This window comes from Ambystoma mexicanum, chromosome 10, assembly GCF_040938575.1.
Source record: "Ambystoma mexicanum isolate Mex_15411 chromosome 10, UKY_AmexF1_1, whole genome shotgun sequence".
Taxonomy (NCBI): Eukaryota; Metazoa; Chordata; class Amphibia; order Caudata; family Ambystomatidae; genus Ambystoma; species Ambystoma mexicanum.
Window position 1 is genome coordinate 1,558,935,303 of NC_090932.1, and position 22,991 is coordinate 1,558,958,293.

A 22,991-nucleotide genomic window follows, 5' to 3' on the forward strand; every position below is an offset into this window, starting at 1 on the left:
GTCCAGGAACAACATATCATCATGATGTGCCCAGGCACAACATATCATCATGATGAGCCCTGGCACAACATATCATCATGATGTGCCCACACACAACATATCATCATGATGTGACCAGGCACAACATATCATCATGATGTGACCAGGCACAACATATCATCATGATGTGCCCACGCACAATATATCACCATGATGTGCCCACGCACAACATATCATCATGATGTGGCCACGAACAACATATCATCATGATGTGCCCACGCACAACATATCATCATGATGTGCCCACGCACAACATATCATCATGATGTGACCAGGCGCAACATATCATCTTGATGTGTCCACGCACAACATATCATCATGATGTGTCCAGGCACAACATATCATCATGATGTGACCAGGCACAACATATCATCATGATGAGCCCTGGCACAATATATCACCATGATGTATCCAGGCACAACATATCATCATGATGTATCCAGGAACAACATATCATCATGATGTGCCCACGCACAACATATCATCATGATGAGCCCTGGCACAACATATCATCATGATGTGCCCACGCACAATATATCATCATGATGTGCCCACGCACAACATATCATCATGATGTGACCAGGCACAACATATCATCATGATGAGCCCTGGCAAAACATATCATCATGATGAGCCCTGGCACAACATATCATCATGATGTGCCCACGCACAACATATCATCATGATGAGCCCTGGCACAACATATCATCATGATGAGCCCAGGCACAATATACCATCATGATGTGCCCACGCACAACATATCATCATGATGTGGCCACGAACAACATATCATCATGATGTGCCCACGCACAACATATCATCATGATGTGCCCACGCACAACATATCATCATGATGTGCCCACGCACAACATATCATCATGATGTGACCAGGCGCAACATATCATCTTGATGTGTCCACGCACAACATATCATCATGATGTGTCCAGGCACAACATATCATCATGATGTGACCAGGCACAACATATCATCATGATGAGCCCTGGCACAATATATCACCATGATGTATCCAGGCACAACATATCATCATGATGTATCCAGGAACAACATATCATCATGATGTGCCCACGCACAACATATCATCATGATGAGCCCTGGCACAACATATCATCATGATGTGCCCACGCACAATATATCATCATGATGTGCCCACGCTCAACATATCATCATGATGTGCCCACGCACAACATATCATCATGATGTGACCAGGCACAACATATCATCATGATGAGCCCTGGCAAAACATATCATCATGATGAGCCCTGGCACAACATATCATCATGATGTGCCCACGCACAACATATCATCATGATGAGCCCTGGCACAACATATCATCATGATGAGCCCAGGCACAATATACCATCATGATGAGCCCTGGAACAACATATCATCATGATGTGTCCAGGAACAACATATCATCATGATGTGCCCACGCTCAACATATCATCATGATGAGCACTGGCACAACATATCATCATGATGAGCCCAGGCACAACATATCATCATGATGAGCCCAGGCACAACATATCATCATGATGTGTCCAGGAACAACATATCATCATGATGTGCCCACGCACAACATATCACCATGATGTGACCAGGCACAACATATCATCATGATGAGCCCACGCACAACATATCATCATGATGTGCCCACGCACAACATATCATCATGATGAGCCCTGGCACAACATATCATCATGATGAGCCCTGGCACAACATATCATCAAGATGAGCCCTGGCACAGCATATCATCATGATGTGCCCACGCACAATATATCACCATGAGGTTCCCACGCACAACATATCATCATGATGTGTCCAGGCACAATATATCATCATGATGTGCCCAGGCACAACATATCATCATGATGAGCCCTGGCACAACATATCATCATGATGTGCCCAGGCACAACATATCATCATGATGAGCTCTGGCACAACATATCATGTGCCCAAGCACACTATGGCCCTCATTACAAGTCAGGCCTTAAGGGGTTAACGGCGCCGTAAAGAGCGTCAGCGCCGTTAAACCCTTAACGCCTGATTACAAGTGTCCCTTTGCTGGTTGGTGTTTAACGACTGCTTTTAGCAGGCGTTAAAAATCCAACCCGCAAAGGGACTTTGGAGCCAATTACGGCACCGTAATTTACAGTGCCGTAATTAGCACCTTCCCCATTCCCATTATGCCCTATGGGGGCAAGAATGGGGAAGGGGCCATGGTGAATGGGGAATTACCGCCCCGCCAACCTTGGAATGGGGCGGTAATTCCGACATCCACCATGGCGGAGTCGGTGAGTTACCGGCATGGACCATGGTGCTAATAGCACCATGGTCCACCGCCTGACTCGTAATGAGGGCCTATATCTTCATGATGTTCCCAGGCACAACATATCCTCATGATGTGTCCACGCACAACATATTATCATGATGTGCCCAAGCACAATTTATCATGATGTGCCCAGGCACAACATAGCATCATGATGTGCCCAGGCACAACATATCATCATGATGTATCCAGGCACAACATATCATGTGCCCAAGCACACTTTATCATCACGATGTGCCCATGCGTCCCGGGAGGATAGCTCAGCGGCAGCGTGCGCGTCTTGGAAGACGAAGCAACAACAGGTTCGATCCCCGTGTCCGTGCTTAGAAACCTCTGGGTGTTTAAGCACGTTATAAATACGTAACTAAGACAACAACAAAAAAAAAACACAATTATGCAACTAAGAAAAACAAACAATTCCTGTAACAGCGCCTCGATGCCTGCGGGCTGTGTGAGCGCTTTATAAAAGTAAAAAAAAAAAAAAAAAAAGAATATATGCACATCATACAATCATGATGTGCATTTCATGACGAGCCCAGGCACAAACGGTCACAATGATATGCAAAGGCACAAAATATGTTCATAATGTACTGTGTGTACATTTCCTCCATATTGAACCAAGGCCTAAAATATCATTACAATGTTTTCAGGCATAAAATATCAATATGATGTGCTGAGCACAGGTTATCAACATTATGTGCCTAGGCCTGAGATGATATGATGATGAGCCCAGCCAGATGAGCGCAGGCACCAGATGGCATCATGGTGTTTTCAGGCATACAGTATCACCAGGATGTGCCGTGCGCACTATATCCTCATGATGGGCCCACAGATGACACATTATACCGATATCACAGAGCCAAAGTAGCGCAACCTACCATCGTGATGTGCCTAGACAGATACGCCATTATGATGTTCCCATGGACGCTATTAACAGTATTGATAGCAACGGTTTCTAGGGCAGCCTTTGGTCAGTCTGTGTTTTTATATAAAAGAAAGTTATTAAGTAAAAAAGCTACTGGGCTTCTGGGCCCAGAATAGCATCTTCGTGGTGAATCCAGCACAACCAACCTCAATGACAGAAAATGCCATCACCAGTGCAGAGCTTCATAAAAGATCACTATTATTCAAGGAGATGTAGTCCAGTGGGTACGTTGATATCTGGGAGCAGGGGAGCACAGATATTGGGTTGGTCACACTGTGTGTTCATGAGCACATTGATTCTTTTCCCCGCACTTCAGTTGCCATCGTTCTAGAAAATGGGGGAACTTGTAAATGAGCAAAGGCTGGTATTGAATGTTGTATAACATAGGGGCCGCTTAGATTCATCTAAGGCTCATTTCTAGACTCAAAGGCTCCATCATTAAAGCAGGAGAGACATCCCAGGAGGGGCCTCTTGGAACCGAGAGGGATAAGTGAACATGAGGCTAGAAGGCTGAACTGGCTACATTACATGTATGTGACTAGTAGAAACTCGCCAGGTCGTCAGTTTCTTCCTAAGAGTGGGCGATGCACCTGAACCTATGAGAAACCAGGAGAGGCGGGGCCAGGGGGGTGCGGCTATTGGGTGTGGAGTTCCAGAAAGAGAATTGAAGACAGTAAAGGCCTTGTTCCTCATAATCGAGGGGTGTATGGTTTACACTAAACTCTGCACAGCTGATTTAAGGACAGGTGGTGGGATGTACACAATCAGTGTATTCTAGAGGTGTGCCGTGCTTTGCTGCACAATGCCTCGGGCACTATGCAGTGGGCTTTACAGTTGCCACCCTGGGTAATGGGAGCCTATGAAATGCTATTAGATTTAGGATGTGTGACCTTAATATCACAGTCTATGGACCAGATATCCCTAAGTCCACCATGAAGCAAGTCTAAAGATGAAACAGGAGGTGGTCAGGCACTCATAGCATAAGGCCAAAGGTCAGGGCTTCGTAGAGCAGGCGGTATTTCTCCTAAGTGTTGATTATGGAAATATTGCCTACATTCAATTCCTGAAAGGGGTCCTGCAGTCCTAAAGCGGTGTAACTCCGAACCCCGTGCCAATGGGCCCGTGAATCATCTGCATACAAAGAGCAGAGGGTCGGCCAGGTAGCAGTAGTCTACCAGGGCTGGAGGTAGTCTACCAGGGCTGCAGGTGGCTCAGGAAAGAGCAGAGGGTCGGCCAGGGAGCAGTAGTCTACCAGGGTTGTAGGTGGCTCAGGAAAGAGCAGAGGGTCGGCCAGGTAGCAGTAGTCTACCAGGGCTGCAGGTGGCTCAGGAAAGAGCAGAGGGTCGGCCAGGTAGCAGTAGTCTACCAGGGCTGGAGGTAGTCTACCCGGGCTGCATGTGGCTCAGGAAAGAGCAGAGGGTCGGCCAGGGAGCAGTAGTCTACCAGGGTTGTAGGTGGCTCAGGAAAGAGCAGAGGGTCGGCCAGGTAGCAGTAGTCTACCAGGGCTGCAGGTGGCTCAGGAAAGAGCAGAGGGTCGGCCAGGTAGCAGTAGTCTACCAGGGCTGGAGGTAGTCTACCAGGGCTGCAGGAGGCTCAGGAAAGAGCAGAGAGTCGGCCAGGTAGCAGTAGTCTACCAGGGCTGCAGGTGGCTCAGGAAAGGGCAGAGGGGGGCCAGGTAGCAGTAGTCTACCAGGGCTGCAGGTGGCTCAGGAAAGAGCAGAGGGTCGGCCAGGTAGCAGTAGTCTACCAGGGCTGGAGGTAGTCTACCAGGGCTGCAGGAGGCTCAGGAAAGAGCAGAGGGTCGGCCGGGTAGCAGTAGTCTACCAGGGCTGCAGGTGGCTCAGGAAAGAGCAGAGGGTCGGCCAGGTAGCTGTAGTCTATCAGGGTTGCAGGTGGCTCAGGAAAGGGCAGAGGGGGGCCAGGTAGCAGTAGTCTACCGGGGCTGCAGGTGGCTCAGGAAAGCGCAGAGGGTCGGCCAGGTAGCAGTAGTCTACCAGGGCTGCAGGTGGCTCAGGAAAAGCAGAGGGTCGGCCAGGTAGCAGTAGTCTACCAGGGCTGGAGGTGGCTCAGGAAAGAGCAGAGGGTCGGCCAGGTAGCAGTAGTCTACCGGGGCTGCAGGTGGCTGAGGAATGAGCGGAGGATTGGCCAGGTAGCAGTAGTCTACCTGGGCTGCAGGTGGCTCAGGAAAGAGCACAGGGTCGGCCAGGTAGCAGTAGTCTACCGGGGCTGCAGGTGGCTGAGGAAAGCGCAGAGGGTCGGCCAGGTAGCAGTAGTCTACCGGGGCTGCAGGTGACTCAGGAATGAGCGGAGGATTGGCCAGGTAGCAGTAGTCTACCTGGGCTGCAGGTGGCTCAGGAAAGAGCACAGGGTCGGCCAGGTAGCAGTAGTCTACCGGGGCTGCAGGTGGCTGAGGAAAGCGCAGAGGGTCGGCCAGGTAGCAGTAGTCTACCGGGGCTGCAGGTGGCTGAGGAAAGAGCAGAGGGTCGGCCAGGTAGCAGTAGTCTACCAGGGCTGCAGGTGACTCAGGAAAGCGCAGAGGGTCGGCCAGGTAGCAGTAGTCTACCTGGCTGCAGGTGGCTGAGGAAAGAGCAGAGGGTCGGCGAGGTAGCAGTAGTCTACCGGGGTTGCAGGTGGCTCAGGAAAGAGCAGAGGCTCAGCCAGGTAGCAGTAGTCTACCAGGGTTGCAGGTGGCTCAGGGAAAAGCAGAGGATCGGCCAGGTAGCAGTAGACTGCCAGGGCTGCAGGTGGCTCAGGAAAGAGCAGAGGGTCGGCCAGGTAGCAGTAGTCTACCAGGGCTGCAGGTGACTCAGGAAAGCGCAGAGGGTCGGCCAGGTAGCAGTAGTCTACCAGGGCTGGAGGTAGTCTACCAGGGCTGCAGGTGACTCAGGAAAGCGCAGAGGGTCGGCCAGGTAGCAGTAGTCTACCGGGGCTGCAGGTGGCTGAGGAAAGAGCAGAGGGTCGGCCAGGTAGCAGTAGTCTACCAGGGCTGCAGGTGACTCAGGAAAGCGCAGAGGGTCGGCCAGGTAGCAGTAGTCTACCTGGCTGCAGATGGCTGAGGAAAGAGCAGAGGGTCGGCGAGGTAGCAGTAGTCTACCAGGGCTGGAGGTGGCTCAGGAAAGAGCGGAGGGTCGGCCAGGTAGCAGTAGTCTACCAGGGCTGGAGGTGGCTCAGGAAAGAGCGGAGGGTCGGCCAGGTAGCAGTAGTCTACCAGGGCTGGAGGTAGTCTACCAGGGCTGCAGGTCGCTCAGGAAAGATCAGAGGGTTGGCCGGGTAGCAGTAGTCTACCAGGGCTGCAGGTGGCTCAGGAAAGATCAGAGGGTTGGCCGGGTAGCAGTAGTCTACCAGGGCTGCAGGTGACTCAGGAAAGAGCAGAGGGTCGGCCAGGGAGCAGTAGTCTACCAGGGTTGCAGGTGGCTCAGGAAAGATCAGAGGGTGGCCAGGTAGCAGTAGTCTACCAGGGCTGCAGGTAGCTCAGAAAAGAGCAGAGGGTCGGCCGGGTAGTAGTAGTCTACCGGGGTTGCAGGTGGCTCAGGAAAGAGCAGAGGGTCAGCCAGGTAGCAGTAGTCTACCAGGGTTGCAGGTGGATCAGGAAAGAGCAGAGGGTCAGCCGGGTAGCAGTAGTCTACCAGGGCTGCAGGTGGCTCAGGAAAGAGCAGAGGGTGGCCAGGTAGCAGTAGTCTACCAGGGCTGCAGGTGGCTCAGGAAAGCACAGAGGGTCGGCCGGGTAGCAGTAGTCTACCAGGGCAGGAGGCGGCTCAGGAAAGAGCAGAGGTTCGGCCGGGTAGCAGTAGTCTACCAGGGCAGGAGACGGCTCAGGAAAGAGTAGAGGGGGGCCAGGTAGCAGTAGTCTACCAGGGCAGGAGACGGCTCAGGAAATAGCAGAGGGTGGCCAGGGAGCAGTAGTCTGCCAGGGCAGGAGGCGGCTCAGGAAATAGCAGAGGGTGGCCAGGTAGCAGTAGTCTACCAGGGCAGGAGGCGGCTCAGGAAATAGCAGAGGGTCAGCCAGGTAGCAGTAGTCTACCAGTGCTGCAGGTGGCTCAGGAAAGAGCAGAGGGTCAGCCAGGTAGCAGTAGTCTGCCAGGGCTGCAGGTGGCTCAGGAAATAGCAGAGGGTCGGCCAGGTAGCAGTAGTCTACCAGGGCTGCAGGTCGCTCAAGAAATAGCAGAGGGTCGGCCATGTAGCAGTAGTCTGCCAGGGCTGGAGGTAGTCTACCAGGGCTGCAGGAGGCTCATGAAAGAGCAGAGGGGGGCCAGGTAGCAGTAGTCTACCAGGGCAGGAGGCGGCTCAGGAAAGAGCAGAGGGGGGCCAGGTAGCAGTAGTCTACCAGGGCTGCAGGTGGCTCAGGAAAGAGCAGAGGGTCGGCCAGGTAGCAGTAGTCTACCAGGGCTGCATGTGGCTCAGGAAAGAGCAGAGGGTCGGCCAGGTAGCAGTAGTCTACCAGGGCTGCAGGTGACTCAGGAAAGCGCAGAGGGTCGGCCAGGTAGCAGTAGTCTACCAGGGCTGCAGGTGACTCAGGAAAGCGCAGAGGGTCGGCCAGGTAGCAGTAGTCTACCTGGCTGCAGGTGGCTGAGGAAAGAGCAGAGGGTCAGCCAGGTAGCAGTAGTCTACCAGGGCTCGAGGTGGCTCAGGAAAGAGCAGAGGGTCAGCCCGGTAGCAGTAGTCTACCGGGGTTGCAGGTGGCTCAGGCAAGAGCAGAGGGTTGGCCAGGTAGCAGTAGTCTACTGGGCCTGCATGTGGCTCAGGAAAGAGAGTTTGGGCAGATCCCAGGAATGTTCAGGGCCACACATTGATATACGCATTCACGAAGGGGCTCGCTAAGCCATTCCACCAACCCACAGGCATGCAACATTTAGGTTTTCGTGGCCATCTGAGCTCGTAGGTCCCACTTCCAAACACTCAGGCACACCCACAGTTTGGAATATCTAGAAGACCCCAACACGGTTTAAACAAGTCGGGGGAATCCAAGCAGAGAAGCATTTGTGGTCTCAGAGTGAGTTGACACCAGCCATTTTAGGCCTTCTTCGTGGCCGAGACAAACAAAGGAAGGCAACAAAAAAAATGGCTGGTGTGTAGATCTTTTAAAATGCACTAGTACCCAAATGGCCCCCATACAATACCATTTGGCTACTATTCCAGCAAAAGGCTACATACACAGGGTAACGACAAATAAATAATACAGCTGCCACCAGCCTAATCCCCACCATACTTCCAGGGTCATAGAAATCACTCAGGGACCCAAATGCTTAAAAGTCAGCACTGTTCTGGTAGCCATATAGGCTATCATTGGATAGCACATCAAAAAGGCTTGCAGTGACAGGAAGACTTCAGTAGAAGTCGCTCTGGACACAAAAACAAAGTTCAAAACCATAGAAGCCAGCAAAGGGTTTTGGGGACCCACAATGTTGGGCAACGAAAACACCAAAAACAGAACTCGGTCATAACAATACACTATTAGTATTTGATAGTCACAATGCCCATGCTGCCATTCTGGGGCCAGATTACCGAAACGTTGTACCAGTGTAAGTGCAACTTAGCATGCTATTATCACTAGGTTAAAGTTTGCCCAGAGCATGTCTACCCATATGCAGTTTCTGTATTGATTTTTGTTTGAGAGTTATATTCACACCCTCCTGACCATCTTGGTTATGGCGTGTTCGTCTGTATGATGAGCCAGAAAAATGGGTCAGCTCTACGCTTCTCTTTAGTGTAGTGTTTCAGATTAAGTTCCATGTGCCAGCATTCATAGTGGCTTAATTCAAATGGAGCAATGCTGCAATGTAAGTGAATGGAACGCTGTAATGCGAGGACATCTGCTCATGTGACATGGGAATTCTGCATTGCAATGTCTCCTCTGTATCCATGCAGCACCACATAATGAGCTCCTTTTGTTTGTACTGTGAGGAACTTGAAGGCCTCCTCACTTCTTTCCCCCTTGTATCCTCTGTGCAGGTGGCCAGGGAAAGGCCATCGCTCTTGCATCCCGACCATGGGGGTGGATATGCAAGCGAGAATCACCTGGATGGTGGAGACTTGGGGAGTGGGGAGAGGATGTCCTTAGGTGAGACATGGTATCCCCCAGTTCCCTTTCAACACAAACTCTCCATCCCTCAAGCCCTCATAGGCTTTTGTCAGCCCTGTCACTGTGATTCCCCTGAAATATAGCCCCAAAATTCATCAATATGGTACTGGGACGAAGAAGAGGACAACTGGACCAACACATCCTCACAAACAATTGTCAGCCCCAACCAAGTACTGGGACGAGGAGGACGACAACAAGATCAAGGCAGGACTACCACATTGCTGGTGAGCGGTCTAGTCCTTTTTGTAATGAAACTGGAGGTGGGAGCTTTAAAAGGTGGAAGTGCAAAACAAATGAGGCCAGCTGTGTGCAGGGAGACCTCTGCGGTGTGGCGACGTAGCAGGAGGTGCACTGGAAGCCCTTGAAGCAGTGCAGAGTGTATGAAGCAGGAAGCAGTAACCGAAGAAGCTGGAGGCCAGTAGCAAGCCATGATACGGAGGCCGGCAGGACCGAAGGTAGCGGACGTATTTTTCCTGCTTCTCCATGGAAGCGTTGCTGGGTGTGCACGAGCCACAAAAAGACCGCTGAGAAGACACGAGCGACCGTACAGCAGACCAGGAACCTGTGGCGGTGGAAGGACACGCAAGGAGCCATTAGACAGACCGTGAGTGAAACCAGAGGCAGTGACAGAAATGTAGTGAATGAAAGATATTTTTGGGTGCCGAGCGCAATGAAAGCAGATGAAACATGTTTTGAATACTGAACGAATTGAAAGCCAGTTAATGCAGAGTAAAGATATTATGAATATTGGACAAATTGAGAACGAGTTGAAAAATCTCTGGCATCCTGAAAGGAGTGTGAGAAAGAGTGTGAACTTTACTGAAAGGAAGGTTATGAACTGCATGGAAATAATGAACTGCACTAAGTGAAACAAGTGCAGGCAAAGCCAAGAGAGCAGAAAGAGTTGAATGCAAGATATGAGAGAAGGAATACTGGCCACCGCCGAGCAAGTGAAAAGAACTGCACATTGTACGGAAATAAGCATGGACAAGAGCCAAGGAAACCTGATAAGGTAGAACAAGCACAAGGTGGTGAAACCAGCCACAATACGGTGTCGGGAAAGTGTGACACGTGACTGAAGCACAACTGTATATTACAAGTAAACCAGCATTTGCAAGAGCCAAAGAAACCTAGAGAGGCATAAGAAGCGCATGGTGTTTAAATCAGCCACAATGCACTGTCAGAAGAGTGTGACACATGTGACTGAGGCAGATCTGACTGCTGAGGGGAATGAGTGGACTGGAATCCAAGGAGTAAAGATTTCTCTTTACTCCGTTACTGCACCTTCCCATCCATCTTTATGGAAGCCCCAAACGTTTTGCTTTTATTTTTGAATCTGACCTGTACTTTTTGTAGTGCAGTGAAGCCTTAAGCTTCACTGCACTGGCCTTTGCTCATATGTTATGGGGAAACTGATATGTCCTTCAGGCTGTCAGTACTGGCAAACCGGGTTTCCCTTAGTCGTGTTACTATGTTACTACTTTCGGTTACTTTTGTATCACTTGCGGTAACTTTTTATCATTTTGCAATGCAGCTTACATTGCAGAACAATGGAGTACATTTTTGTTTTGCCCTAGACTTACAGTCCGAGGATTGTTGGTTATTCTAAGTGTGCTAAAAGGATAGGCTGGTGGCAGCATTGACCTTTCCCCACGTTTTGGGGATTTTCATTTGAGCTTTACTGCGTTTACCGTGTTTAACTACTAACTGTGGTTACTGGTCAAACATGGCCGTGCCACGAGAATTTCCGCCTATTATTTTGCCAATGTATCTTTTAGCCTTCTCCCTGGCCTCAGAGGCCAGGAAAATCCTTATAAGGACTTCCAGTGCCTGGGAAAGCAGGAGCTTTTGGCAGGCTACTGGAGGGCTGTGTGTGTTTGCTGGCAGGATGTAGGCTGGGTCTGTCTGACTCCAATCCACAAACTGGTTTCAGTGCGTCTGATTGGTATGCATGAATGTTCACGCCAGTGGTCCTGATTGGACCACTGCTGGGGTGTGTTTGTGGGCTAGTCCTGCTATTGGCTAGTGGGAGTTTCAGCTCTTACCTGGCTTGTAGGATAAGAAGAGAACCCCTACACCCATTATTTTTCAGAGATCCTGGAGAAACCTGAAGGAGCCAAGTATCCTGTCCAGCTGCGAGACCCGTGAAGAAACCTGAAACCCGGCTGAAGGAGGCCTGGCAACAAACTTCTGCTGCTGTCCTGGAGGAACCCTGTCCTGCTTGTGATCTTAAATAGTCCTGTGAAGGAGCTGTGACCCTTTGAGTGGAGGGACCATCCATTCCCAACATCTGCTTGGAGCCCTGCCAAAGGAAGCCTTCGGAAGTGCTGTGGAACCGTCCTGTGGCTGACCAGATTTGTTTTTGGGCTACTGTGCTGCCGGCGTCACCGTTCCAAGTTAGGGCCTGAAACTTGCTGGATCCTCTGCTGGCCCTACGAGACTACCTCCTGCGAAATGTCGGCATCCTAGCATCGAAGGGACCCGAGATAGTAGGTAAAGTCTGACCACAACTGTTGAGTCCTTTTTCAACACAGTGCGCAGTGACGACCGTCCAAAAATTGCTTACCTGACCCGAGTCCAGTCCTGAGAGGGGTGCTACATCAAGTTTTTCTGCATTCTTTGACCAAGGGTTCTTGCAACAGTAAAAGACACCAACCGGAGTTCAGCTCCAACATGCAACCCCTATTTGATTCGAGGACTGCGACTTTCAACAGGAAAAGCAATGTCAGACCATCTTCCTTTGTTCTGCCAAGTCTGGGGACGAATCAGAGTAAGGGGGATAAGTTATAATGGGAGTCTAGGGGTAGGTTAGAAGATCTAGAAGTCAATGGGCTTATAATAAACCTTATTAATAACACTATTGGCTTTGCCACTGCTTGCTTGCGTAATACATCTGACTGTTGGGGCTACTTTTAGGCATTAGTCTAACTTGAACCCTAACCCTAAGAACCCTTCACAGGACCCCAGAGACCCTACCTGAATTATTTCCTGCATCCTACATTCTGTGGAACTGTAACCTGAACTATTGGGCAAAAGGCCCCAGGCAACTTAAGGCTGGACAATTTTAGTTAGGGATCCTCTCTGTGGAAGATGAGTGCAAGCTACTTGTCTGACCTTTCCTTTACAGGGGTTTCTGATGTGTATTATGCCCTAAACCAAAGTGAATGTATATGAGTATTTAGTTCAATAGTGTTGTGTGTTAAGTTTACCTACGCTTAGTCATTTTTCTATAGTGTGTTTTGTCCATAAATAAATAACTGTATTTTTATACATCTTGTCTAAGTGTAATCTGTGATTCCCATTGTGTGACCTCATTGTGGACCTTTACAAGCTCTCCACCTCTGAAGAACTTAGCCTAGACCGCCTGTCACTGCTACCTAAACTGGTTTGGCTACGGCTTCCCAGAGTTGTCCCTGTCACAAAATAGGTTGGCCTTCTATACATCTGTCCACCAGGCCAGAGTATAGAAAATCAGTCCTAACATTGGTTGCGTGACTTGTAAAGGGTGGACCATGTGGTCCGACAACTGTGCCTAGACCGCGTACCCCTGAATGGAAAAACCAATAAAAACACCTGTCAAGAAGCTTGTGTTGTGCAAAGACCTTGTTGTGACATTGAAGTCAAATGTTTAAGGAAGATTTGAACTCTTGGGGAAAGAAAACCCATGTGCTGCTTTTTTGTGTTTGAAAGTTCGAAGACTTGAACTTGGGGAAGGGAAACCTGTATTTCAGGCACTACTTTGAACTTGGGGAAGAGAACCCCCGTATTTGATTAACTACTTTGAACTCAGGGAAGGGGAGTTGATTACAAGCCAAAGTGCCTGAAGAGGTTCTGAACTTTACTTTGAACGCTGTTCCTTTTTGATGCTGATCTCCCTACACATTGCATGCAGTTAGTTGTGAGGGCAAGTATAGGTTTTGGACGCAGACTGATTTTTTATTTTGGACTTCCTGACATACACTATCCTTAGTTTTCTTTAGGTAGGGAAATCCCACCTTAGCACTTAGCACTAGGCAAGTTAGGCATTCATCCACCCTGCCTTTTTAAGTTCAAATGAAACTTTGTTGAGAAACTTGAACCTGTTGTCTGTGTCTGGCTCAGGATGCCTACACAGTCCTCATATAGCATGATTACTCTTTGTATCCAGGAATTACATTAAAATATCAGGACACATTTCAGCATCAAGAATCGTGACTTTATTCACCGTAGGCTATCAACAAGCGTGTGAAATATCCGGGTATCTTTCACCCTCAAATATTGGGTTATCTTTCACATCAAATAACGGTGCATGTTTTACCATTAAATGCCAGGAAATCTGTACCCATCAAGTGGCAACATATTTTTCACTATTAAATGTCTGGACATATTTCAACACCTAACATCAGAAAATATTTCGCCATCAAATATGAGGATATAGTTAATGATTAAGAATCAGGGAATATGTAATCATCAAATATAAGGACATATTTGACAACCAAACATCGGACGAATGTTACCATCTATTACCAGGGAAGATCAGTGTGGCACACCAGGAAAAATTTCATAGACCGATAAAGATGTATTTTACCATCAGCTAAAGTCACATTTAACCATCAGATATACAGACATATCTCAACCTCTGATAACAGGACAAGAGCTACTATCAGAAGGATGGTCACATTTGACCATGAGATATCAGATCACATTACAACTTGTGCCAAGAGACGATGTAAATGGCAGCAGTGCTTGGTATAAAACCCAATAACAACACATGAGACTTCAGGTCACAGTGTAGCATCAGATATCAGGTCAGGTTACACCATCACAAATTCAAATACGTTCACCATCAGATATCTTGCCTCATTTCACAATCCAATATCTGGACACATTTCACCATTATTTATGAATATGAAATTATCACCATGAAATATGAGCTCAAAGTGCACTTTCCGATATTAAGACATGTTTGATCATCATGCACGATGTCACATTTCCATCCAATATTCTGTTGCACTTCACTCTGAGATATCCATCTGCATTTCACCTTGAGATATAAGGAAACATGTCATAATCAGACCACCCTGCACTGTCCGATACGAGGCCATAGTACACCATCAGATATCGAGATCCATTTCACCATAAGATATCATGCCACATTTCATCATCAGATATCTGCCTGCATTTCATCATAACCTTTCAGGGCATATGACAGTAGGAGATGTTCGGTCACTCTGCACCATCCAATATCAGCACAGATTTCACCATGATGTATTATGGTGGATTTCACCACAAGGTATCCGGTTAGGTGTCATTTTGAGATATCAGGCCACTCTGCACCAACCCAGCACAGCTTTCCCCATGATAGATCTTGATATATTTCGTCAAAACATACGCCACAATGATATTTCATGGTATATTTTACCATTGGATATCTGCCCAAATGTCACCATTAGATATTGATCACTATGAGATATCCGGTGACTCTCCATCTCATATCACACATTTCATCAGACTATAAAATGTTTCCTGGTATGCCACACTAATATTCCCCGACAAAAGGTGGTAAATTTGTCCTGATGTTTGAATGTTAAATTGGTCCTTATATTTAATGATTACATATTCCCCGATTTGTTTATAATGAACTAGAACACCCCAAGACATTGTTATTCTCACAAGGCCCAACATTGATCTGACTCGTTATTGTAACTTAATTAGACTTGATTCTCTCATTTTTGCGGTTGTTTACATCCTGTCACTTCCTTCTCTCCTATCCTGTAACTAACGCCTTGATGCCCTTGGGCTTACAGCGCTTTATAAATGTTTACATAAATAAATGAAATAATGAACTATGCCCTCATATTTGGGAACAATATACTGCCGATGTGAGGTAGTGAAATATGTCCATATACTTAACAGTGAAACTTGTCGTGGCGTTTAATGGTAAAACATTCCTTGTTATTTGATTTGAAAGATAACCCAGTATTTGATGGTGAAAGATATTCATGTCATATTTTTCGACCAAATGCCAGTGTACATTTTACCATATCACGACATATGTCACTATAATATATTATGGTATATTTCAAAATCGAATATCTGCCCGAATTTCACCAAAAGATATCACGACATATGTCAAAAAGATGTCATGGTATATGTCACCATCAGATGTCTGGCCACATCTTAACATAAGATATCGATACATAACATAAGCCACAAAGAGGTCATGGTATATTTCGGATGTCTGCCCACATTTCACCCTATCAATAGATATGTCGCTCCGAGAGATCAGCGTACTCTGCACCATTCGATATGAGCACATATTTCACCATAAGATATTCATGTTACATTTTTCCACCAGGCGCGAGGGTACATTTTCCCATAAGGCATTACGACACATTGTCACTATACCATCTTGTGGTATATTGCACCATCGGATATCGAGAGATATGTCGCTCCGCGATATCAGGCCACTCTGCGCCGTGAGATATCCGACCGGTTCCATTGCGTCGCCAGATCTCAGGGTGCAGTGCCCATCGGATCTCGCGGGCCTCGTGGCAGGCGCCTGCCTGGTCCAGCAGGGAGAGGCATTGGCACTGTGGGCGTGCAGGAGACTCGGGGTGGAAGAGGGGAAGGTGCCGCGCGGAGCCTGTGAATCTCTCGCTGCTCTTCCTCCTCCCCCGTCAGAGCAGCATCCCAGCCCAGCCCAGCCCCGCCCCGCCATTGGGCCACGCCCACGTCACTCCACAGAGCATCTTCCCAGACGGCCAATCCGCAGGCCCGGCGCCACTCTTGCTTCCCAGGCACTTTAAACAGTGGCAGCTGTGCTGTGCAGTGTGGTCCTCCTTTCAGGAGGAAGATAGCAGGCTCTCTCCTCTCAGCCCCCCCCCCACCTTCTGTTGACTTGGAAACAAGCTCCCTGCCTTAACTCCCCCCTCCCTTCCTCAGCCAACCCAGCGGCCCCCCCCCCACCTCCCTCCCTGTGTAATGACAAAACAGCTCCCTGCCTGACAGCAGGGGGGCATGGTGGCGAGAGAGAAGGAAGCCGGGGCTGCACCTTCCTAGAGGAGAATAAGGCAGGAGGCAGGGAGAGGGGAGGAAAAAGGGAGGACGCGGAGAAGAGGAGACTGGGCCGTGTCTGCTGCTGCTTCCGGGCCTTGGACTGGCCACGCCGCCCCTCCCCTGCCCTGCTGCGGCCAGAGAAGGACCGAGGATGGACCCGAGGATGCCCGCGTCTGGGCTCGGGGATGCCAGGGGCTGAGGCGCTGCAGCCGTCTGCCTGCGAGAGGGTAAGAAGAGCCAGGCGCCGCTTTGCGTCTTCCTCCGCCGCTGCTCTTTCTTATACATCGGCGGTGGTGGGGATTAAGGGGGGGCTCCCACCACGCCAAGTCTCCGAATAAGAGGGGATTATTACACAGAGAACGGGAGATGGGGTGGAAGGGCAGGGAGGGGCTGCTGCGAGAGATGCTTCGCTGGACTCCCAGCTGCCAGTCACGGGCCCGGGCAGGCAGGGATGGAGAGGTGGAGATGGGTGCAGACCGAGGCATGAGAGCGTGGGTGTGGAGGGCGAGTGAAAAGGATGCACTGGAGTGGAAGGAGTGGGTACAGAAAAAGGGCGAGGAGGATGGAGAAAGGGGGAACAGGATCACTGGGTGTGCAGTGAGACAGGACAGAAGGGGGAAAAATGCGAGAAGGTTAAGCGGCGGGGGACGGGTTGGGGCTCAAGGGAAGGCTGTGGTGGAGGCCGGTATCTGGGTGTAAAGGGGGAGGAGGTAACGTCTGGTAGAAAGTGGGGTATAGACTGCGAGGAGGGGAGGGGTGGGGTGGCTGGGTAGAGGATAGATGAAGGGCAGGAAGGAGAGGAGGCAGGGGACGGCTGTAGGGGGAATGGGAGTGGTGGAATGTGGTAGAAGGAGAAGCAAAGTGGAGTTGGATTGGAAGAAGAGGAGTGGAATGTGGCTGGGGGATGGGATGACAGCGCTGGGATGCCGGAGAGAGGAGTGATGGGGTGCACAGAGAGAGGCGAGAGTTGTGGAATGAGAGAGTGTGGGTGGAGGCAGCATTAGAGAGAGACATGGATGTGGCCTGAAAGAGGAGAGGTGGGATAGGCTGAAGGAGGGCTGTAACTCTGGTCCCCACACCTCCCGTGAAAGAGACTGCCGCTGGCCCTTCCTCTATTCCAGACAATGGTTCCGAAGGAGGTCGAGGCTGGGATGTCGGCCACCCTCTGCGCATCGGCACCAGGCGAGCTCAACCGCTCCCCGCCCATCCATTCGAGTCCATTCTGAGTTAATATTGCAATGGACACATGTCTGGGTTTGGGCCCAGCTGACCCGAGTGGTGGCAGAGGCTTATGGAACCCGAGGACGATTGGAGCACATTAGTGTACTGCGCGAGATGTGCACGTGTCAAGGCGCAGAGGGTAATAGTGTAATCATTTAGGGGGGGGTGCAGGGAGGCCACTTCCATTCAAGGGGGGGGTACAGAACTGCGTGATGCGTACTATTCGGCGGCAGCTGGTTTTAATTGGTGGGGCGTCAATATTTGACACAAATTTGCAAGAGCGACTGAGCATAGTGAGGGAGCCTGAACCAATAAAGGAGAGGGAGCGCGGGGTTCTCCCCCAAGAAATGTTTTTGAATAATAGGTTAAAATGGGGTATTATACAGCACACTTTCTGTGAAACATTGGATACAAAGCAAGACCATTTGCCATCCATTTTGTAGGGTAATTCATGCAAACATCCAATGGATAAGTCAGCAACAGTGCACCAGAACATTTCCCAATGCATTTTCATGATGCCTTTCCTCAAAACATATGCCAGAAAACACATTTTCACTTTTCACACTGGCTGTGCCCATACATTTCCATGCTGGCTGCACCTGTATTTGCCAGTATTCCTATATAAGAACAAACCCATGTTTGCTTTGCACATAATGCCAGTAATGATACCATAAGAAAATGTATCTAAACCGGCTCTGCCAATACATGCAAGTACCCATACACAAGAACATGCTCCTGTTGGCTTTGCACATGAAATGCCATGGTACAATAAGAAAACATGTTCAAACTGGCTAATCCAAGGCAGGCCACTCTTGACACATAATAACACTTATGTTTGCTTCATCATAGATGACCAGTAAAACATGCCATGCCAGAGTAAGATATTATAGCTAGACTGGGTGCACGGAAAAGCCTGTCTAAACATATAATAACACTTATTCTTGCTTTCTTATAGATGACCAATAAAAAATGTCATGCCATAGAAAGCCATTGCTAGACTGATTGCATCAACATGCCAGTCTAGCCACGTAGTAACACTCAGCATGTTTGCTTTATCATGCTTTTAAAGCAATCATGGTAAGTGTTATTACATGCCTAGACTGGTATTTTAGTGTAGTAAGCCTAGCCATTTCTTAGTGTAGCATGACATTTTTTACCGGGCATCGATATTTGCCAAGAAACAAAAATGTCATGCTACAGTAAGAAATGCAGGATTCGAAATGGAGAGACGCTTGAAGCTATTTAGCTCCCGTTTGGAGCCTAGAAGGGCCTGGTTATCTTTATACCAACAGCCACCAGGAGTTACATTTGGCTCCCTAGGCCAACTGATGCCAAATAGACAGACCTATATGCATTTCTTCTGTGTTTGGGACAATCTATAAGTAAACATTAGGGCACAACTATTCCACATTTATAGCATAAGTGGTCCTAAATAATGGCCAAAAGGATATGTTTGCATCTTATGTGGAAGTTACATTTGCAGAACAGTATTTACTAGCTCCTCGTTCCCCAGTAGTAGCTCCAGGTCACTGGTTAATGATGGACACAGAGGAGCCGCTTTTAGCTCCTGTTTATCCAATCTTAATTTCAATCCCTGGAAATGGCTAGTCTGATTGTATACAAATTCCAGTTTATCCATGTGATAACACAGGAGTAACCTGGAAGGAGAACCATTTTAAGTCGTATTACACGATTTCCAGCACAGAAAATCTGCTGAGCAACCTGTGTTTCTGCTTCCATTTTTTAAAGAGTATAATTGCTTAGCTGGCAATTAAATAGGGCATGGAGACTGGGGTCCATCAGTTTGATGGGTCACGTGGACACAATCAGCCTAGGTGACAAGAGACAAGGAAGCAGTGGAGATACTTATCTACAGTAAAAGAAGTGAGAGCTCTGTATTTAATTCTAACCAGTGGTGTCCATACAGAGCGGGAAAAGGGGGCATCGGCCCCCCTTCATAATGTCTGAGACCCTCCTTGCTCCCTCTGCAGTGAGCGTCAGGAAGGCCAGCACAAAGCCCGTGCAGCATGCAGAAACTGTAGCCTCATACCGTGATGAGTTCCCTTCTTGAATACTCTCGCCAGCTGAAAGGTGTGCCCATTGCAGTGAAGGTGAACTTACACAATTCCTGCTACCGGAAGTCTTCATCGTTATGGATTTCTCTTGTGTGCTGTATTTGCAAAGGTGCTGCTGGAGATTGAGGCATGACTGTAGGACAGGCTGGCTGAATGCCCTAGACCCAGAGCTTCTTATCTAGACTTTACCTGATTGTGTAATGGATCTGGTGCCTATCATTTTATGCATTACTAAACACTCCACTCCATTTTGAAGAAACATTGGTCTAGATTGTCCCGTATCCAGCCCTGTAGATAAGGGATGTATCGGCCACTTTTACTCCCTAAAAATAGGGAAAAATTCAGGCAAAAAATAAAAATAGGGAGTAAAAATACGGCCAAAAAAATAGGAAGCTGACACTTAGGACCTTGTGCCCATGCTTTCACCCACGCAGCTCCATGGATATGCCTGGACCAATAGTGCCCGTCATACCACGGGAAGAAACTATTATTACTGCCTGACCCGAAGATGTAAACACGTATCTTTTAATGTTTTTGAATAACTAGGTGCAAAGGAATAATGAGTACAAAAACATTTCCGTTTCCCAGTTAAGACATATTTTTGCTCGCTTATAAAATACTCCCATTGGGAATTGGATTTACATTTTTACTGCCTAAAAAATAATTTTACTCCCAACTTAAATAGAGCCATTAGAGCAGCCCTAATCATCCCGCGAAACCACCACATCTCGGAATCTAGGTCCAATCTACACTGGCTACCGGTCAAACAGAGAATTGCACTGAAAGCCTTAGGCCTTACTCACAAATGCCTAGCCAACCAAGCCCCCCCCCGTATCTCTGCAGCCGGCTATCCCGCCACGCGCCTACCCGCCCTCAAACAACCGCCCAGACCCACTGTTTAACCATGCCTAGGTTCAAATTACAAAAAGTGGGTGGATCAAGCTTCCCCGTCTTAGCTTCCAAGCTTTGGAATGCCCTCACCATCAGATCAGAAGAATGCTTTAGTGCCTTCAAGGCCAAAACTAAATCCTGGCTTTTCAATCAGCCTTGAAACTCAGATTTTGTATATACATGGGAGCCCTGTCCCAGTAAAATGCCTGCTCTAATCTCCACTCTGTAAATGATGTATATTTCTGTATGTTCTGAATACTTTGCACTGTATCTAAATTTGAATATATGTATGCTCGTTATGTAACCATGTCCTAAATTGAGCCCTGATGCCTCCGGGCCTGACGGTGCACGTTACAAATAAAACAAATACAAATACAAATAATAGGGAGTAAAATACTTGCAGCTTAAAATATTATCTGGAGCACTGACCGCATCCAGCTGGAATAGTTCACATCACGTTTTTATGGATAGCTCTCCACGCCTGATTTTTCCTGCTTCTATGCACTGTTTTGCCGAGTTTTAACCTGGAAAGTGCATGCTAGCATATGTCAGACTTGAGTGTTTGACTCTCTGGGCCATCCACTTGCACACCAGTATGTGGTTAAATGTACTGTGCATTTAAACTGAAACATTACCTCTACTCACCACCTTCTCCTGTCCATTCCACAACTTTAATACAAAAAATAACAATGGTATTATCACGTTTATAAATGTCAAATTACATGTCGCTCTTGCTTTGAAACACAGCAATAGGTGTTACTGTTAATACATGTAACAACCAAGGCCAGGGCATTATAAAAAGCTATTGCACATTTAAGGAGAAGTAGGTGTCAAAAAAGCTCAGTGGGTTATTTACTCACTGCTGAGATTTGAAAGTCTCAGTGTAAAACACAGACAAATTCAACAATTAACAGATTATTATAAATATCTAAATGTTATCATCAATAATTCTAATCCTAAACCTAAAATAATGTCATAGGGCCTCATCACGAGTTGGGCGGTATCCCGGCTGTAATACTGCCGAGCTGTAATAGTGTTAGCGCCAACCGGTCCTGCGGTATTACTGCCGGATCACGGGCTGGGCATGAACGGTAAATTTCCATTCTCCATTGGACCCAATGGAGAATTTTCGGCGCATATAATGCACGCTAATACAGCTGGCGGTAATTACGCCAAACACAGAGCGGTAAATGGGATTTTCACCTCCAGAAAAAAGCTGGAGGTAAAACAGCCCATTTAGCGGCCAACTTGTGATAGGGCCAGCCCTTAAGGTTGGCACTAATACCGCTACCGCCGCATTAAAGGGCTACCGCCCAACTCATGATGAGATCCTTGGTGTGAGTCTTCTGCAACTTCAAATATATATGTATATAATCATATATAAGCATTTATTTGCTTTCTTGAGATCTGTATGATTCTAATTTTTATACTAAAAGGAAGGGAATGTAGGGGTGCACCGACTAGTCAAATTTCAAAGTTAAGCAACTTGTTTCATTTCAGGATGCTGGCGTTAAATTTAACTCAACATGTGTGCTGTATACAGAATCCTCTTCAGGTGCAAACAGGCTATAGTCATAAGGCCACTTGGGACAACGAATAAGACAGAAACAGAACTATGTATCACTATATAGTAGGCCCAAATGCACTCTTAGTGGGACCGTATTCCCAATTATGATTAGGTAAAGGTAAGAGCAAAATACCTGTTTCTGTCTAATTTTTATACTGGCTTATCTGAATGAGACTGGGTTATAAATGGTGCGCAGCGAGATGACGGTGCTTTTACAAAGCTTTCTGGGGACAGAAATCAGGATATTACTGATCTATAAAATAGTTTTTGGGTGCATGTAGTGCACAGACAAACGTACAGGTGTGATTACAAATGAATGATATAGAACTTTATTACCTGCAATTATAAGCGTCCGTCCCACTGTTGTCTGTGCTCTCCTGTGTTCACCCCATAAATAAAACGCCTAAAGACACCCCTGAAATGAGCGAAGTATGTTCTTCAAACTGGACAATGACAAAAGTCAACTGGTGGGGGAAGGTTTGACTAGTATGAGGAGATTGCCATCTTCAAGATAAATGCATTGAAACTACACGCTGTCTTTACACTCTGATATTGATAGCAGCGACATACATAAGCAGGCACGCGACTCATTCACCTAGAGTTTCTTGAATCATTTTGCCAAAGTAAATCACTTGATTTACCTCGACAAGTCAGTAATATCTGCCTGTGGTGTCTGGGTGTGGACCACAGAGTCGACGACTGTGGTTCCTGCCAATCTATGATAGTGAAGCCCTTGAGTGAGACGAAGGGGAAACTCGTGGCAGGTAGGCCCCTTTCTAAATCCCCTTCCACTACCCCTTCAAAAAGGA

At 47.9% G+C, this 22,991-nt stretch overlaps 2 protein-coding genes across 3 annotated transcripts in view; one reads left to right on the forward strand and one right to left on the reverse strand.

The window, feature by feature from the left end:
• The window catches only part of RSPH14 (radial spoke head 14 homolog), an 832,917-nt gene that overhangs the window by 197,503 nt on the left and 612,423 nt on the right, over positions 1 to 22,991 (reverse strand). The window lies entirely within an intron of this gene.
• The window catches only part of GNAZ (G protein subunit alpha z), a 553,726-nt gene that overhangs the window by 105,464 nt on the left and 425,271 nt on the right, over positions 1 to 22,991 (forward strand). Inside the window, exon 1 of one of the 2 annotated variants that reach the window (XM_069619847.1) lies at positions 16,155 to 16,655. The exons of the other annotated variant lie outside the window; for it this stretch is intronic. The gene's annotated coding sequence lies outside the window, so the exon portion shown is untranslated. Of the gene's footprint in view, positions 1 to 16,154; positions 16,656 to 22,991 lie in introns of those variants that run through there. 2 annotated transcript variants of the gene reach the window in all.